Genomic DNA, 13275 nt, shown 5'->3' with positions numbered 1-13275 from the left:
CACAGTTTTGGGTTTTCGGGTATTAGGTGTCTAACACGGACCACACTTGGATTATCACGGGTTTTTTTTCTAGTCTACGGACTTTTTTCCCCCATTCCCAAAGAAGGCAATTCACGTGGTATTTTCACTTACGGATGGCTCAAGTCGTTCCAGCTTATATCAGTTCCCCTTTGTGAAGGTCTCACATCTTGGACTACTGAATCCCTAAAGACGGGTAAGAAAGGGAGGATGGGTTGTTGTATTATGCAGGTATCTCATGCGCAAAGAGAAAAGACATATCTGTAGGCTGTTTTGTTTGTTGATCTGTGTCCTGTTTCTTTTCTCCCCTCTGCAGTGTGGGAAGTCAGTTTGTTGTAGAAGTCGAGACTAAAGGGAGCTGGAGATTACCTGGGTCCATCGAAGTCATTTCTTCCCCCTTGTTTCTTTTTACCCCTCCCTCTCCCCGGGCTCAGACTGTAGTTGGTTGTGTGTAATATCTGGCACACTGCAGTCTGTGTGGGGTAGAGGGTTGGGAATATCGTCGCTCCTGCAGCGTGGTTCCTAGTGGGTGACAACTTGACAACCGTCACCCATGCGTGCATGGAACCCAAACCCTTGTGTGAAGCTAATATTAAGCCTAATCTGCGATCCATATCTGGTATTACTCTATCCTCCACTCCAGGAATCTGAGTAAAAGGAATGTTGTTTGCATCTAATTTGTAGGAGTACTTGAGTGGAATTATTTAGGGGAATGCCGATCTATTGTGTGTAGCGATATTTGCAACCATAATCTCACTGTCTATTCTCATTTTTGAATGAGTGATTGCAGCTGCGGAAGCTGTGCTTACAGCCCCCTTTGCGGCTTCGTCAGCCAATGCATTCCCTTCAACGTGAACGCCATCACGTTGAAGACTCAGTGAGTGTATCACGTAAGCCCTTGATAGTTCGCTTTTCAACTCCACTACCTATTCCCATAACGTTTTTTGCTTTTTTGTGCCACCTTTTGCATATTTAAATCCATTCTGTTCCCAGCGTTGTAAGTACTTGTTGTACGACTGTACACAGTAAAATGAGTCACACACAATTAGTATGGGGAATTCTCGTTTCGTATTTACCAGTGCCAGTCACAGGGCTTTTAATTCTGCCAGCTGTGCTGTGCAATCTCCTAGAGACTGAGGTTTGTACAACTTGGATGAAATTTTCTATCCTACATTCAAAATTTAACGATCGCGCATGCGGCTCTGTATTGTTGTTTACTTCCAATGGCAGGCTGAGCAGATCCGTCAGTGTAAATTATATATTGATACTGAGTTTGAGGCATTATTTCATTCGGGAGAGGATATTCTTGTTCGCATTGCAGGAATGCGTGTGTTTTAAACTTGGGTCATACCTGTATTCTACATCAGTTGCAGTGAGAGAATCAGCCCATTGTATCCATCTTGGATATAAGGCTATAGCGTTAGGGATGCTTGCTTTGTCGAAGCTTCTAAGGCTGGTACTGGAGTCACAACAATTATTAGTTTCCCCTGAGCTAGTGCTCTTTCTCTCACTACAGCAGTCGGTACCACTGTCAGAATTTTGTCTGCTGATGCGAAACGCATCTCAGCGTTTGTATACAAATATGATTTGTATGCTATTGGTATTGTTCCACCTTCATTATAAGTTAGGTAGATGTACACTGATTAACTTGCAACTATACGGATCACCAGGTTTTGTACAGTCAGCTTGTAGGGAACAAAAGATATCGGTGTTTTCCTGTGTCCATTGTCTAACTGAAAAGTCAGGTTTTATTAAATTGTAGCGGTACAAAAGGGGGGGTGATGGACACCCTATGTGGGAAGGGTATGCCCAGATGTGGGTCTCGTGCTCACTAAGCCACTGAAGTCAAGCTATCCTGGCTGAAGACGGCTGATAGCCAGAAACCGGTCCTAGTGTGCTTGATTCCGGTCCAGGGAAGACATGGCTTGGCAGTTAGGGCTGGACTGTTCCCATGAGGCAAAGGGTCAAGACTGATTTGCATATGGCAATGTCTGAACTGGGGGGCTTGGTGATCAAAATAACAATGGATTAAACCAGATCTGTGACTGGGGGAGAATGTTTTGCCATTGTGCAACATTCCGTCCATCATCTTGTGTGTTTTGCTGTTCACACTATGTGGAAAGAGTATGCCCAGACGTGGGTCCCGTGCTCACTAAGCCACTGGAGTCAAGTTGTCCTGGCTGAAGACGGCTGATAGCCAGAAACCGGTCCTAGGATGCTTGATTCCAGTCCAGGGAAGACATTGCTTGGCAGCTCGGGCTGGACTGTTTCCATGTGGCACAGGGTCAAGACTGATTTGCATATGGCCATGTCTGAACTGGGGTGGCTTGGTGAGCAAAATAACGATGGATTAAACCCAGATCTGTGACTGGGGGCGAATGTTTTGCCATTGTGCAACATTCCGTACATCATCTTGTGTGTTTTGCTGTTCACACTATGTGGAAAGAGTATGCCCAGATGTGGGTCCCGTGCTCACTAAGCCACTGGAGTCAAGCTGTCCTGGCTGAAGACGGCTGATAGCCAGAAACCGGTCCTAGGATGCTTGATTCCAGTCCAGGGAAGACATTGCTTGGCAGCTCGGGCTGGACTGTTTCCATGTGGCACAGGGTCAAGACTGATTTGCATATGGCCATGTCTGAACTGGGGTGGCTTGGTGAGCAAAATAACGATGGATTAAACCCAGATTCGTGACTGGGGGTGAATGTTTTGCCATGTGGGAAGGGTATGCCCAGACGTGGGACCCCTGCTCACTAAGCCACTGGAGTCAAGCTATCCTGGCTGAAGACGGCTGATAGGCAGAAACCGGTCCTAGGATGCTTGATTCCGGTACAGGGAAGACATGGCTTGGCAGTTCGCGCTGGACTGTTCCCAAGAGGCACAGGGTCAAGACTGATTTGCATATGGCCATGTCTGAACTGGGGTGGCTTGGTGGGCAAAATAAAGATGGATTAAACCCAGATTCGTGACTGGGGGTGAATGTTTTGCCATTGTGCAACATTCCGTCCATCATCTTGTGTGTTTTGCTGTTCACCCTATGTGGAAAGGGTATGCCCAGACGTGGGTCCGGTTCTCACTAAGCCACTGGAGTCAAGCTATCCTGGCTGAAGACGGCTGATAGCCAGAAACCGATCCTAGGATGCTTGAATCCGGTCCAGGGAAGACATGGCTTGGCAGTTCGGGCTGGACTGTTCCCATGGCGCACAGGGTCAAGACTGATTTGCATATGGCCATGTCTGAACTGGGGTGGCTTGGTGAGCGGAATAATTATGGATTAAACCCAGATCTTTCGCTGGGGGCGAATGTTTTGCCATTGTGCAACATTCCGTCCATCATCTTGTGTGTTTTGCTGTTAACCCTAAGTGGGAATGGAATGCCCAGTCGTGGGTCCCGTGCTCACTAAGCCACTGGAGTCAAGCTATCCTGGCTGAAGACGGCTGATAGCCAGAAACCGATCCTAGGATGCTTGAATCCGGTCCAGGGAAGACATGGCTTGGCATTTCGGGCTGGACTGTTCCCATGAGGCACATGGTCAAGACTGATTTGCATATGGCCATGTCTGAACTGGGGTGGCTTGGTGAGCACAATAACGATGGATTAAACCCAGATTTGTGACTGGGGGCAAATGTTTTGCCATTGTGCAACATTCCGTCCATCATCTTGTGTGTTTTATTAAATTGTAGAAAGGTTTAACCCTGCGTAATCCAAATTGTATGTTCTTCCAAAGTTCAATAATTGCAGGATGTATTGTAAGTTTTTCAATGATTTTGGAGGTTGGAGCAGCAAGAACTTTTCTAAAAAGTTAGCTGCTAGGCTTTTCCCATCCCTTGAAAGCTCATATCCCAGAAAAAAAGGACATTAAGGTGGGCTATCTTTGATTTTTAAAGTTGAATTTGTAGCCCTCAGAGGCAAATACCAATATTATGGTATTCACTCTGTTCTAGTGCTCCTCCAGGTCATCGTCTGTTAGATAAATATCATCTACATATTGCCTCTTTATCCAGATTTTGGCCGAAAACGACCCTGGGCTGTTCTTATACCCCTGGGGCAGTCTACAAAATGACTGATGGGAGCCTTACGTGGAGAATGCTGTTAAATACCTGCTTTCGGGTGCTATATTTTGGCACAAGAATCCATTTCAGATATCTAGTGTTTTGTATTTTTCCACACAATGTTATTCATTAATGCAGCAGTGTGCGCATTTTGTACTGCAAATGTCTTTGTGCAAGTGTTTAAATGTCTGTAATCCAAAACTAGACAATATGAGTTGTTAGGTTTCATGACCGGAAATAAAAGATTATTCATTTGAGAGGTGCAAGTTTTAATCACCTTTTGATATTCAAGTTGATCCAAGATCTCCCTGTCCTGTTTTTTAGCTTCTTGCTTTATTGTATACTGCCTCTGTGGAGTCGAAGTATTTTTTAATGGACTTATATAGTGGTTTGAATCCTCATCCCATCCAACATGGTTTCGGTATAATGCCAGGGCTAGGGCTACCGTCCTCTCCCGTGCATATGTGTATTTTAGGTATTTGGGAACAAGGTCAGAAAAGGCTGGTAAAATGACTGTTTCTCAACTAGGGCAACCCATGATGAAGGCTTGTAGCCAATCTTGTTCAGCTAAAAGGATGTCATAACCAAACATCAGGTTCGCCCAAAAGAGAGCTTTTACTTTCCTGGGCTTGTTCCCCTCCATCTGGTGTGTTATTTCATATAACTTATGCAGGACGCTTAAGGTGTTTCCACTGTGGTATAATCATTCAAGTCCGCTGTCACCAGAAATTCCATCAGGTTCTGGCGAGCTATTGTTACTTCTGCTGCACTGTCTATCATTGTCAGAGCCCACTCCCATTTTGTAGTTGAGTACACAGAATTCTGGGCATGTCTGATCTTTAGACCTACATCTCTTCTTTTTGAACTGAGGTTTAGGTTTGGATTTATCTTCATTTTTGGAAGTATAGTTTTTCATTGAACCCTGAAAGGAACAACAGGAACGTGTATCAGTATCCTGACACCTGTCCGGTTTTCTAATATTGTTCCTATTCCAAAGGTTATATTTCCTTTCGGAGGACACCTACCTCTGGATTGAGATCTATTTTCTTTATTCTTTTGTTTTTTGCTATTGTCCCACTTATTCTTAGAAGAAGCAGGTGCCTGCTTATATTTTTCCTTTTCTGGACCACCCCATAAGCTTAGGTTTTAATACTTTCCCACCCAAACTGTCTCTGCCTAACTCTACCTACGCAGTCTCAATTATTTTAGATAATTCATGCTCCTGTTGTAGAGGACTGAACTACCTTAGGTGTTGACGGATTGCCACTGATACTGCCTCCCTTCTAATATTTGCAAATAACATAGCTGATACCTGGTCAAAATTACCTAGTAATTTCATCCCTAAGTTCAGAGCAGGCTCTGCTCAGTACTCATTTTGTATTTGTCCTAATACATCTGGTTTTATTGCTAATGACAGGATACCATGTGGCCTGGTGTATATATGGCAGCAAAACCTGTACCCCAAGATGTATTATCCTCTATCTGTGGTCTTATCCCCATGGGCAAGCAGATTGTTAGCATTCAGTTTTTTTCACAAGGGCTGGTATTTGGGAATACTGCTTCCAACTGTGTTATTTTCTGAGCTACCCATAATGGCATTTGTTCACTTTTTGCGGGTATTTTACACATTACTGCATGTAAGGGTTTTGGTGTGATTTTAGTTGCTGTATTTTGAACTGTATTTGTGTTTGTTGTAGCCGTAGCTGGCTAGACCGTAAGCAACCTCATGACGAACTGTGTCATGTTCCTGTAAAGTTTGATCAATTCTTTGTAAAGTGTAATAAGTCTCCTCCTGGCATTATTTCAATGTCATGATGTGTTGTGTAGGCTGCTAATACTGGTCATGTAGCTCCTTTTCCACCAAGCGGACCGAGTCTTACTTTATTTCTTGTATGTGGGAGGGCACCTTTAAACCAGCATACATCTTCCTGGTAAGATAGTGGAGCTTCAATGTCCTCATAGGGACAATATTCGTCCGGTATTCCACTTTCTGTGTAGAAATGTTTTTGTTCCTCCATTATCAATCGGGAATGTAACCCATGAATGGAATACCTCAGTTCTTTACGATTTGTGAGCCTCAATCACAAAAGCTACCAGTCCACCCCTGGATGTTAGACCGTGTGCACCTAGTTTTATGGTGATGGCATTCCTAACATTTTCTGCAATGTGATTTACATCTGCATCTTCCTCGTCGGCTGATATATTTAGTTCTTTCACAACGCTATCCCCTTCCTCAGTAATTGTTTAAAAAAAGGAAGAGCTTCTCAAGGGAACTAAGATAAGGTGTTTTGCACAATTTTAGGAACAATGTGTCCTTCAAGCCTGATTAACCAACAGCCAATAAATAGGTTTTTCCCTACTCAGCTGTGGTAGAGTTTTTGTCTACCCTCTCCAGACATCTCTGCGATATTGTGAGTAGGGGTCTCTGAGGCTATCACGATTGAACTACTCAGAATCTACTGTTAAATCAGTACCCAACTAACGTTGGCGGTGATATGTTGTGTAGTTCCTATGAAAACGTTTACAGGATTTTCACGTTTGTACAACAAGCACTGTAGGACTGGTGTCAGACTGATTCTAAACACCCCCACCAGATATGTTGGACTTCTGTATCTGCTAGCTCACAGTACCACTATAATCCCCTCTTACCATGGAGAGAATAGTTCTTGGCAACCTTTGAACATGATAACCCTGATCCCTCAGGACCGTGGAAACAATATACTACCATTCACTCAGTCACTCATGCTACTTAGTTTGTCTCCGAGAGATAAACAGAATAAACAGTCTGGGCGTTTACAATAAGTATTTATTGAACAGTTGTTATTTTGGTGTAAAGTAGATGAGCTGCAACAACCGTTAGACAGTAAAAGATATAAATGATTAGAAGCACTATGAAAGTAAAAGGATGATAGAGTTCTACCATCATGGGATAATCATGAATACATACGAGTGTATCAAATACATGTCAATAAAAGTGCATATTCCTACAATTCCTCCCTAACTGGATGGACCTAAATGTGCCTAGCATGTGTGTAGGCATTAAGCCAAGATTCCCTCTAGGATAAAGTTAACCCCATTACCAGAATTGAGAGACTGTGGAACCCCATCTTGGTCTCGGGTTGGACACCCCACGAGGGATGTTGGATCACTGCAAGATGGAGTGTTTGCATGCAGGAAGCTCAGCGTCTCGCTTCAGTGTATCGGCTGGGAGGTCCTGGTCTCCACTGGCTAACTTAGCAAAATGTGATGTATATGTACTCATAGGTCTTCCCAGGGGGTCCACCTCGCTGTATTACTTTGTCGGACTTAGGATGACGTTGAGAATGAACTGTGTACATAGATATTATACAGGAGATGTTAGCCCTGCTGTGCTTCCAAGAATCCTCATGCATAATGTGAGAGGTTTTTACCTGGGACAATCCTGCGTTCTGGAATGCAGTGTCGTATCTATGTATAAGGTCAGTCCCTAAGAACCGTTATGTGTGTAATGTAGGGTAAAATATCGGTGAAGGGTTACGATGTTACCTGAGCCTATATTAGGGTACCTATATGCAATATAACAACACAGGTCAGACCAGATTATCTCTAAACAGTAAGTTACGCAACCCCAGAATCATTTCAGCAAGCAATGAAGCCCAGAGTGAATACCAGTTGATGAGATTAATGTATATAACCTACCCATCATTTTTTTCTGTTTTCTCAGTGATGTGATGTGTGAAGGATATGCCTGGAGGTGGGCCCTGCATCTTACTGTGCAATAGGACTATAGCTGTGCACACTGCTGTTGCCCAATAAGGCTGAAAGAGGTCTGGGTCTGCTGACAATTCAGGCGCGTTTGTCCCTTTGTGAGCTCGTTTGCTTGGGGTGCTCTCTCTATGGAGTGGCACCGTGAGCAAAACACACCATAAGCTGGAACGCAACGTTGGTGACAACTTGTGGGTGAGAGTGATCTAAGCATTTTAACACCACTTTTTTTGTAGTGTATGTGGCATTTCAAACAGTTTGACCCTCATGACATCACAGGTTTAAAAGCGGATCCCATCATTAGCGAGTCATCGGCCTTCTTCTAAATATTGAGAAATTAGGGAGACAAAGAATGTAAACTACAAAATAAAAGCCACTCTGTTAAACCCTGTTGGCTTTGTTTCTGCCCCACCCTTTTGACTTGAGTAGGGGGGCATTGAGGGCAGCTCCACGGGTACCCAATGTTGAGACGGGTTGCAGCTGCAGCACCCAAATTAAAATCGATGTGACCTCAGTTCATATCAATGTTTTGGTTGTTTATCTTATCGGTTTATCTCACGTTTTCAAAGTTTCTCCTCCATTGAGTCCAATATTGCGTTCTGTGGTATTCTAGCATTAAAAGCCTTGGTACATGCAAGTGTGTCTCTGAAAATAGCAGTGTAAACAAAATGAAATGAAAAAATATAATGAAAACACGGAAAGTTCTGTTTTACGTCCCTCTCATGGGTCGCCGTATTTTTTTCATCAGGGGGTTTTCTAGGTAGCCGGCATTAGCCATGCATGTCATTTTGGTCTGTGACCTCCAGAACTCTTGGATTTAGTAACCAATGCCTTTGATGCACAAGCAATTGCAATTCAATAGGTCTTGCATTCACGCAGGTATAAGCCATTGGCATTGTAAGTAACAATGCATTTTATTTAGGTTTTAAAAGCCAAAACATAAATAAAAGGCATTGTCATTTACTGTGTCAATAGCTCAAACTTGTGGAAATACGAGAACTATTGCATTGCAAATGGTAGGAATCATGGACCATGGGAGGGAAGGAGGGGGGAGAAGGCACGAATAATGGGAGGGCGTGCGGGAAGTAAAGAAGGCACAGCCAATTTGTAAAGAAGGTGCAAAAGCATGTCGTTCCTGCATTAAGAGAAACTGGGTAAAGAAAATGGTGCTCACAGTCTAAATAACACGTACGGTGTAACAACCGAAGTAAAGGGCCCAGTCACCGTGGGAGGTGACAAATGAAGAGGAGGAGGTACTAAGCCTCTTTGAGTGCACAGATGCCCTGTCTTTCTGCCCTTTCCAGAGTACCAACAGGGGGTAGGCATCCCTATGTGTGGAGACAGGACACAGCCTTTTCAGGTGTACTCGGGGTATCTCCTCTCTTAGTTTGTTGAAGCTTAATATTTGGGAAGATGAGGGTATACCCCAACTTTAGTCTTGGCATAAGGTAGGAAAAGGTCCGCTTTCTAAAAATGCCTTTTCAGAATTGCAATTTAAAATCCTACTTCATAATGAGTTAGTATTTTAAATTGCGATTCCACAAACCCATTTGAAAGATTACACTTATAAAATGTAATGAGGCATCCAATGGCAGAGATAGGCCTTGCAGTAGGAAAGACTGAATTTAAGAGTTTTTCACTACCGGGACATGTACAACTTAAAAATACATATCCTATGTTTTTAATGCATTGCACATTGCACTCTGGGCTGTCCAAGGCCTGCCCTAGAGGTTTCTTATATGTAATAAAAAGGAAGGTTTGAGCCAGCAAAAGGTTTATTTTACCAACTGAAAATGGCAGTTTAAAACATCATACACAGGCTATGCAATGGCAGGCCTGAGACATGATTAAAAGGCTATTGAGGTGGGTGGCACAACCAGTGCTGCAGGTCCACTAGTAGCATTTAATTTACAGGCCCCGGGTACATGTAGTATCACTTTACTAGGGACCTATAAGTACATTAAATATGCCAATTGGAGATAAGCCAATATTACTATGTTTAGAGGAGACAAAAAATGCACTTTCGCAGGTTCACTGATACAATATCGATGCCACAAACATCGATGTTCTAAATATCCAAAAAGAAATATCGACTGCAAATAAATATCGACTGCAAATATATTGACTCCCTTACCTTAACAGGTAAGTACAAAAAATCGACTATAAAATATTGACGTAAAAAATATAGATGTTAAAATTATATATACAATAAAATAATATATATTGAAAATATTAAAAACTAATATTGTTATCAAAATAAATTACATTTATACACATTTTAACTAAATATAACAAATAAACTTAATTTAAATAAATATAAACAAACATAATAATTATATACACATATTTACTTAAAAATAATTTATTAACTGTTATCTTTATTTAATTTGTAAACTTTAAAATTATATAAAAAATAATATGTACATCAATAATTTAAAATAGAAAAAAATTCTATAGTAAATTAAAACATTAAACTATTAAAATAAAATTGAACTACCATTTCCCAATACAATAAGTGCAACAGTTGGGAAAGTGTTGGATAGCGGAATATTTACATTTCCCATTCCAACTCCAGTCAGTACATCAGTAGGGAAAGTGTTGGATAGCAGAGGGGTAACAATTCCTATTCCCACTCAAGTGAGTACAAAAGTAGGGTAAGTGTTGGATAACAAAGGAATTAAAATTACTATTCCCACTTCAGTGATAGCAACTGTAGGCAACATGTTGGATAGAGGAGGGGATAAAATTACTATTCCCTCTCAAAAGAGTGCAACAGTAGGGCAAGTGTAGGATAGTGGAGGGGTAAAAATTACTATTCCCACTCCAACGAGTGCAGCAGCATGGAAAGTGTTGGATAGCAGCGGGGTAAAAGAAGGGTAGGTGTTTGATAGCGGAGAAATTAAGTTTACTATTCCAACTCCAGTGAGTGCAACAGTAGGGAAATGTTGGATAGCGGAGGGGTAAAAATTACTATTCCCACTCCATAGACTGCAACAGTAGGGAAAGTGTTGGATAGTGGAGGGGCAAAAATGACTATTACCTCGCCAGTGAATGCAACAGTAGAGAAAGTGTTGGATAGTGGAGGGGTAACAATTACTATTCCCCCTCCACTGAATGCAACAGTAGGATAAATGTTGGATAGCAGGGGGGTAAACATTTTTATTCCTACTCCAATGAGTGCTACAGTAAGGAAAGTGTTGGATAGCGATGGGATAAAAATGACTATTAATACAGTTGGGAAAACCCCAAAAAATATTACAAAATTAAAAAAATCATAAAAATAAAAATCAATATTTCAAATATATCAATTTAAATATATCAAACATAAAAAGAACACAGATTATAATATTAATTACATACAACAAAAACCTACAAATATCATATTAACTAAATTAATAAATACATTTATAAACAATAATTATTTAAAAGTAGCAAATATTAACAAACAAAACATTGTGTAAAACATAACTGTATTTATTTTATTTCATACCCTATAACACCACACCAATAACAAAACACTTCAACATTTTTTTATTATATGTATTTACATAATTAACATGATTAATAATCAATTAAAAAACATCTTATTAATACAAAATAAAAAACATTATTAAGTACACAAGCTTTAACACTCTAATATCCACTACACACACCTAAATAAACTATAAAATAATAAAACACAATTATATGATATTTTTAAAGACACCCTATTAGTATTAACAAGTAATAATTCTTGACCGCAATATTCTTGCTGTCTATGTTCTTGGCCCACAATATTAATGACTCGTTATTTGTGCAACTCAATATTTTGTACTCAATATTCTGTCTCTGCGCCACTTTCGCACTGGTTAGAAGTGGTAAAGTGTGCAAAGCCCTAATTCCAGCAGAAACATGATCAAGAAAAATTAAGGGGGAAGGCAAAAATTTGGGGGAAGACCCTAAGCCTGACAGGTCTAACACAGAGGCAGTACATTCACCAGAAATCTTGGTTGTCTCATGCACATGTTCAAGTCACTCATCCATCAAATCTCAATAGTGGTCAGTTCAGGGTTTTTTAGTCTATTTAACTTAAAGCTTGTTTTCAAACATGTGTCTGCATTTATATCCCTCCTTTCTCACCTGCTTCAATAATTACAATTATGTCTTGAAATTTCGTATGATTTGGTTGACCAGACCAGAGCAACTGGAGAATACAACAGCCAGAGCCTGTCTTCCAGTCCATATATGAACCTTTACCTGTGTAAAATTAAATATGTGTATTGTATAGCATGTTGAATTGTGTAAGGGTTGGCCTAACATTGGGGCAGGCACAGATAAAGACCATCAACCCCTAAAGCATCAAAACTTTCTAATCTCAGATCTTTGAATATTTCTCCCATAACAAATGTTTGGCTTGGAGACCCTCTTAGAGACCCTCTTAGATCAATAAACCTAAATTTCCAATATAATTATATAAATAGATAGTTATTTTCAGACCATGGTGCCTGTCTGCTGCATGTCAGCACAATTTCAACATAGGGGCCGATTCCGATGTCGGACGGACTCAGGTCCGTCCGACGTCGGTCAGGAGCCATAACCGACCGACCTGCTGTTGTCGGTTACGGCCCTGCAAGTCTTATTCCTATGCTTCACAATGGAAGCATGCATTCCGAGCGGAAAGCACGCCTGCATTGTGGAAAGCAGGGTTGCAGTTCATCCCTGCACCCTGTGGCCAGCACCCCAAGGTGCCTGCCACCAGGTGCAGTGATCAACAAAGGGGCACCATAGGTTCCCCCAGGCTGCCATTTGGCGGCCTCGCACCCATGGGGGTCCTGCTGGTGGCCCCCAGAGACAGTTTCCGACTGCCTTTTTGTGCCGGAAACACCAGCACGAAAAGGCTGTGAAAAACTGCCATTGTACTCCCTCGGTTGGTAAGAGGCGACCGGGGGAGTAATGAAGGATTTCCGGATGGCAGACGGGCTCTCCGAACCCGTCGTAAGCCATCCGGAAATCCGAGTCAGATTCCATTCCAACAAGCCCATCAGAATAGCTCGGTCGGAAAGGAATCCGGCCAGCACATTCCGATGGGGTCGGAAGGGCTCCGAACATGGTTTGAAGCCCTTCCGACCGGAATCAGAGTCAGCCCCATAATTATTAACTGCCCAAAATAATAAACATTGGCTAAGGCAATCATTTTGTGTTTTGTATTTTGTATGTGAGGATATTGGACATGTTGTTTTAAGTAAGTTTAGGGGCTTATTTCCAAGCCCATTGCACCCGGGGACATCACTTTTATTGACACACCGGGATAGCAATGGGATTCTCCATATTTTCAAGGCTATGTATAAAGTCACCCTGCATGACTTTTCATGGGCTTGTAAATATGTTTCCCGTTCACGCATAACTTTGCATGAAAGGGGCATTCCATGGGTGTTGCTCTGGGTATTCCAACACAACATCCATGGAACTTGATGCATTCCCAGGT

This window comes from Lissotriton helveticus, chromosome 1_1 (genome assembly GCF_964261635.1).
Source record: "Lissotriton helveticus chromosome 1_1, aLisHel1.1, whole genome shotgun sequence".
NCBI lineage: Eukaryota > Metazoa > Chordata > Amphibia > Caudata > Salamandridae > Lissotriton > Lissotriton helveticus.
The sequence above is the reverse complement of the archived record's forward strand: the minus strand, read 5'-3'. Positions refer to the sequence as shown.